The sequence below is a fragment of the Bufo gargarizans genome, chromosome 1, assembly GCF_014858855.1.
Source record: "Bufo gargarizans isolate SCDJY-AF-19 chromosome 1, ASM1485885v1, whole genome shotgun sequence".
Lineage (NCBI taxonomy): Eukaryota > Metazoa > Chordata > Amphibia > Anura > Bufonidae > Bufo > Bufo gargarizans.
This window is the reverse complement of record NC_058080.1, coordinates 387,498,035-387,505,203: the sequence shown is the minus strand read 5'-3', so window position 1 is coordinate 387,505,203 and position 7,169 is coordinate 387,498,035.

Genomic DNA, 7,169 nt, shown 5'->3' with positions numbered 1-7,169 from the left:
CGTGACTTTGTGCGACGCCTAAAAGGTGAACGGATGGACTCTACATGCCTGGTTCCCATCGTGAAGCATGGAGGACGAGGAGGTGTGATGGTGTGGGGGTGCTTTGCTGGTGACACCTTTGGGGATTTATTCAAAATTGAAGGCATACTGAACCAGCATGGCTACCACAGCATCTTGCAGCGGCATGCTATTCCATCCGGTTTGCGTTTAGTTGGACCATCATTTATTTTTCAACAGGACAATGACCCCAAACACACCTCCAGGCTGTGTAAGGGCTATTTGACCATGAAGGATAGTGATGGGGTGCTGTGCCAGATGACCTGGCCTCCACAGTCACCGGACCTGAACCCAATCGAGATGGTTTGGGGTGAGCTGGACCGCAGAGTGAAGGCAAAAGGGCCAACAAGTGCTAAGCATCTCTGGGAACTCCTCCAAGACTGTTGGAAGACCATTTCAGGTGACTGCCTCTTGAAGCTCATCAAAAGAATGCCAAGAGTGTGCAAAGCAGTAATCATAGCAAAAGGTGGCTACTTTGAAGAACCTAGAATATGACATATTTTCAGTTGTTTCACACTTTTTTGTTATGTATATAATTCCACATGTGTTCATTCATAGTTTTGATGCCTTCAGTGTGAATCTACAATTTTCAGAGTCATGAAAATAAAGAAAACTCTTTGAATGTGAAGGTGTGTCCAAACTTTTGGTCTGTACTGTGTGTATATGTGTGTATATATATATATATATATATATATATATATATATAAAAATGAACCTTAGATGAGTCCTGTCTCCTCCATGCTTGAGAGATGAGTCCAGCGTTCCCTGACTCTGAGACCAGCCAAGCCCACTGTGAAGGAGTCCACCACCTCCCCACATCCTCTGAATCTCCTCCTTGCTTCCCGACGTCACAAAGCTAGAGCGCCGTAATCTTGCAATGCACGAGCTAGCACATGCTGATGCCAGCACAGGGAAGGAAAACTATGCCGACACTGTGCATGCGCTAGCTTACACATGGTGAGATTACGGCGCTCTAGCTTTGTGACGTTGGGAAGCAAGGAGGAGATTCAGAGGATGTGGGGCGGTGGTGGACTCCTTCACAATGGGCTTGGCTGGTCTCAGAGTCAGAGAATGCTGGACTCATCTCTTAAGCATGGAGGAGACAGGACTCATCTATGGTTCATTTACAAACATATATATATATATATATATATATATATATATATATATATATATAGAGAGAGAGAGAGAGAGAGAGAGAGAGAGAGAGAGAGCAAAAACCAAAAAAGCAACAGCAGCACAGTGAAAAAAACGTGGTTAGGGTACAAATCCTCTGAAAAGGTAGGCAACCTTTCCTCCAATATAGTATATCCAAAGAATAGGCAGCACTCCAAATGTGATAAAAGGTGATGACCAGTTTATTCCCAGGCAACGTTTCAGCCCACTCGATGGGGCCTCGTTGCCTGGGAATAAACGGGTCATCACCTTTTATCACATTTGGAGTGCTGCCTATTCTTTGGATATAATATATAAATATATATAGTTTTTTTGACACAATAAAAGCACAGAAAGCTATGGGGACTGGATATTGCGGCTGTGCTAGCGGCCATCTAGCAACCCATGTCCTCGGCTCTATACCCAAAATCCAGGTGACAGGTTCCCTTTAAGGACCAGGCCATTTTTTGCTAATCTGACATGTGTCACTTTATGTGGTGATGACTTTAAAATGCTTTTACTTATCCAGACCATTCGGAGATTGTTTTCTTGTCACATATTGTACTTCATGACAGTGGTAAAATTGAGTCCATTGTTTTATTTTATTTATAAAACAAAATACCAAATTTACCAAAAATTTTGAAAAATTAGCAAATTTCCAAATTTAAATTTCTCTACTTTTATAATAGATAGTAATATCTCCAAAAATAGTTATTACTTTACATTCCCCGTATGTCTACTACATGTTTGGATCATTTTGTGAATGCCATTTTATTTTCTGGGGATGTTACGAGGCTTAAAAGTTTAGAAGCAAGTCACTTTGTGAGGCTTACATAATAGAAACCACCCAAAACAAAAATGACCCCATTTTAGAAACTACACCCCTCAAGGTATTCAAAACTGATTTTACAAACTGTGTTAATCCTTTAGGTGTTCCACAAGAATTAATGGAAAATAGAGATGAAATTTCAGAATTTCACTTTTTTGCCAGATTTTCCATTTTTTCCAGTTACAAATCAAAAGTTAACAGCCAAACAAAACTCTATATTTATTGCCCTGATTCTGTAGTTTACAGAAACACCCCATATGTGGTCGTAAACTGCTGTACGGGCACACGGCATGGCACAGAAGGAAAGGAACGCCATATGGTTTTTGGAAGGCAGATTTCACTGGGATAATTTTAAGCTGCCATGTCACATTTGAGGCCCCCCTGATGCACCCCATTTGAAGCCCCCCCGATGCACCCCTAGAGTAGAAACTCCAAGAAAGTGACCCCATTTTGGAAACTACGGGATAAGGTGGCAGTTTTGTTGGTACTATTTTAGGGTACATATGATTTTTGATTGCTCTATATTAGGGTATTTTGACAATGGCATTTTTCTTTTCCGGTGTCGAGTTCCATCACAGGATCTCAATATCGGAAAAAAAAATGATCAGTTTTATCCTAATGCATTCTGAATGGAGAGCATTCAGTTTAGGATGCATCAGTTCAGTCCCTCTTACATTTTTTGGCCGGAGAAAATACCGGCCAAAAATCCTGCCGGCATAAATTTCCATTGAAATGTATTAAAACGGATCCGGTATATATATAAATACTGGATCAGTTTTTCCGGATGACACCGGAGAGATTGATCCGGTATTTCAATGCATTTGTCAGACAGATCCGGATTCGTCTGACAAATGCCATCCGTTTGCGTCAGGATTGCCAGATCCGGAAGGAAGTCCCGGCGACGGAACTGCCTGCCGGAATCCTCTGCTGCAAGTGTGAAAGTACCCTTACACTTTTTGTGAGGCAAGGTAACATAAAATAGCTGTTTTGGCGGCATTTTTATTTTTTGTTATTTACAACGTTCATCTGACAGGTTAGATCATGTTGTATTTTTATACAGCAGATTGTTACAGACGCGACAATACCAAATATTTTTATAAAAATTATTCATCTGAAAGCCGTATTTTTATTTTATTTTTTGGCCGATTGTCTTAGGTAGAGTATTATTTTTTGCAGAATGCTAGATTGATACTATTTTGAGGTGCATATGACTTTTTGATCGCTTGCTATTGCACTTTTTGTGATGTAAGGTGACAGTAAATGGCTTATTTTACACTTTATTTTTTTTACGGTATTCACCTGAGGGGTTAGGTCATGTCGTATTTTTATAGAGCAGTCTCTTACAACCTGTTTGCCTGGGGGCTGCATCTCACAGGCTCTCCCGTAAGGCAGCCAAGATGCCTAACGAAGGCATCGTGGCTGCCTTCCCTGCTATCGGGTAACAGCAGCGCGGGGACCCGATGGAAGCTCCAATCCCCGCAAGGACATCGCACGTGCCGCGGTCAGCGCTGACCGCGGCACATCAAGGGTTAATGCGGCAGCATCGGTGATTTAACAGGGGTCCGGCAGTAACTGATAGCCGGACCCCTGCTAAATCATCTCCTGCACCCGCCCGATCACAGCGCCGTACATGTACGAGGGTGCTCTACGGGTTAAACCCATTTTTTTCTGTGTACTGCCATTTGAATTCTTTTTTTTTTTTTCCTCTGCTTGGTTAAGGGGAGTGGCTTGTGCTTCCAGGTAGGGCTGAAATGATTACTCCATTGAATTGAGTAATTCGACACAAAATAATCCTCAATGCAAATTTTTTGCATCAAGGATTTGTTTGTGTCATGGTACCACGGAGCAGGAGTGAAGCACTTGCTATTGCTTACCGCTCCGTGGTCACCCGCTGGCCCGTACCACGCTGCAGTGGACCCTGACACATTGTCAGGTCATATTGTACGTAATCGCGCACTATGACCCGACGCTGTGTGACGTCAGGATCTAGTGCAGCGCGCGAAGAAGAAGAGTAAGGAGCTGTGGAGCGGTACCCCTACAGAAAAGGTAAGTATTTTATTTCACTGGCACTGGGGACATGGTACTAAAGGGGGACAGCTGGCAATGGATGGCATGGAAGGGCAGATGGCAGTGGGGGACATGGAGGGGCTGACTGATGGCAGTGGGGGGACATGGAGGGGCTAATCTGATGGCGCTAGGGGAGTGGGGACATGGAGGGACTGATCTGATGGCGCTGGGGGACATGGAAGGGCTGATCTGATGGCGCTGGGGGACATAGAGGGGCTGACCTAAAGGCGCTGGGGGACATAGAGGGGCTGATCTGATGGCGCTGGGGGACATAGAGGGGCTGATCTGATGGTGCTGGGGGACATGGAGGGGCTGATCTAATGGCACTGGGGGAGTGGGGGACATGGAGGAGCTGATCTGATGGCACTGGGGGAGTGGGGGACATGAAGGGGATGATCTGATGGCACTGGAGGACATGGAGGGGATGATCTGATGGCACTGGGGGACATGGAATGGAGGGCGTGGTGGTACTGGGGGAGAGAGGCTGAAGGCACTGGGGTGGGGGGGGAGCTGATGGCACTGGGGGAATTGATGCACTTGGGTTGATCGCACAGGGGGGAACGAAGGGTGTTGGGGACTAATGGCAGGGGGTCTGATGAGTTTTTATAAAGGAAAACAGTCTATTCATTAATTTTAACTCGATTAATCGTAAAAAATTATCAATAGAATACTCGATTACTAAAATAAACCTTTTTTTCACGCATCACTTCTGCAATGCTTTGAAATCGCAGCATGTTCTATATTCTGCGCTTGTAACGCAGGACAGGCCCCATAGAAGTGAATGGGGCTGCGTGAAAAACGCATTGCATCCGCAAGCAAGTGCGGGTGCGATGCGTTTTTCACTGATGGTTGCTAAGAGACGTTGTTTGTAAACCTTCAGTTTTTTATCACGCGCGTGAAAAACGCATCAAAACGCATTCCACCCGCGCGGAAAAAACTGAACAACTAAATGCAATCGCAGACAAAACTGACTTGTTTTAGTGCAAAATCGCAGCATTTTCACTGAACGCATCCGGATCAAATCCGTCACGCCCGTGTGAAACCAGCCTAAGGTCCCTTTCACACGAGCGAGTTTTCCGCGCGGGTGCAATGCGTGAAGTGAACGCATAGCACCCGCATTGAATCCTGACCCATTCATTTCAATGGGTCTGTGTACATGAGCGTTGTTTTTCACGCATCAGTTCTGCGTTGCGTGAAAATCGCAGCATGTTCTATATTCTGCGTTTTTCACGCAGCCCTGGCCCCATAGAAGTGAATGGGGCTGCGTGAAAAACGCATTGCATCCACAAGCAAGTGCGGGTGCGATGCGTTTTTCACTGATGGTTGCTAAGAGATGTTGTTTGTAAACATTCAGTTTTTTATCACGCGCGTGAAAAACGCATCAAAACGCATTGCACCCACGCGGAAAAAACTGAACAGCTAAACCCAATCGCAGACAAAACTGACTGAACTTGCTTGCAAAATAGTGCGAGTTTCACTGAACGCACCCTGAACGCATCCGGCCCCAATCCGCAACGCCCGTGTGAAACCAGCCTAAGGGTACTTTTACACTAGCGTTTTTTTTTTTTCCAGAATAGAGTTCCGTCCTAGGGGCTCTATACCGGAGAAGAACTGATCAGTTTTATCCCCAAGCATCCGTTCAGGATGTCTTCAGTTCAGTCTTTTTGACTGATCAGGACAGAGATAATACCGCAGCATGCTACTGTTTTATCTCCAGCCAAAACAAACTGAACACTTGCCTGAATGCCGGATCCGGAATATTTTTCCCATAGGAATGTATTAGTGCCGGATCCATCCTTCCGGTCTGTGCATGCGCAGACCAACAAAAATGTGAAAAAAATAAATGCCGGATCCGTTTTTCCAGATGACACCGGAAAGACGGATCCGGCATTTCAATGCATTTGTAAGACGGATCAGGATACTGATCAATCTTACAAATGCCATCAGTTGGCATACGTTTTGACGGATCCAGCAGGCAGTTCCGGCTACGGAACTGCTTGCCGGATCACTCTGCCACAAGTGTGAAAGTAGCCTAAGTGGAGTTAAAGAACCGGAGTTTAAGACAAGGAGCAAGAAACTAAGGTTGGATAGAATTTCCTTGTGTGTTGTTGGCTTGATTCTAGCTAGTCCTCCAACTACAGCAGACAGGGTCTAAATCTAACTCATATTTACTGTTTTCTTTCTTTACTGTTCATCCCCATTTAAACATGTGCTCCATGGACAATGTTACTAAGTGTGTCCTATGCAATGTATACGTTCCTTCGAGGGCCTTTCGAGGGTGAATACATTTGCATTAGATGCAATCATGTTGCATATTTGGAAGCCCAGATCTTGGCTCTAAATAAGCAGTTTGAAATACTTAGGGGCATTGCTAACCTGGAAAGAGGCTTAGACCTCGCTGTGCAGGCACTGACTGAGGTCAGTGAAATGGAGGCGGGAGGAGGAGGGCAAGATCAGGAATAGCAGGTCAGCAGTTGGGTTAATGTAGGAAGAAGGGGTAGAGGGAAAAGTGCCAGGGAGGCTAGTCCTGAGCTGGAACGCCCTAGTAAATATGCCTGTTTGGCTGATATTAGGGATGAAAGCTCAGAGCCAGCAAGACTGCAGCAGGATGTTTCTCCTCGCAACCAGGAGGATGACCGCTGCCAGAAGGATGGGAAAAGGAGTGCAGCAAAGGCCATACAGATGCTGGTGGTAGGGGAGTCCCCTACCACCAGCATCTGTCTGACCTTTGCTGCACTCCTTTTCCCATCTTTCCGGCAGCGGTCATCCTCCTGGTTGCTAGGAGAAACATCCTGCTGCAGGACGCATCCTGCTGGATCCGTCAAAACGTATGCCAACTGATGGCATTTGTAAGATTGATCAGTATCCTGATCCTATTATTAGGAGGACAGACAGGGTCATCTGTCGGCGAGACCGGGAATACCGAACAGTATGTTGTCTTCCGGGTGCTCGGGTTCGGCATATTGCGGATCGGATTGACAGATTGCTGGAGAGAAGCTCAAGTCCAGGACATCCAAGGTAGTGTTTTCAGAAATGCTACCAGTGCCACGAGAGTCACCAG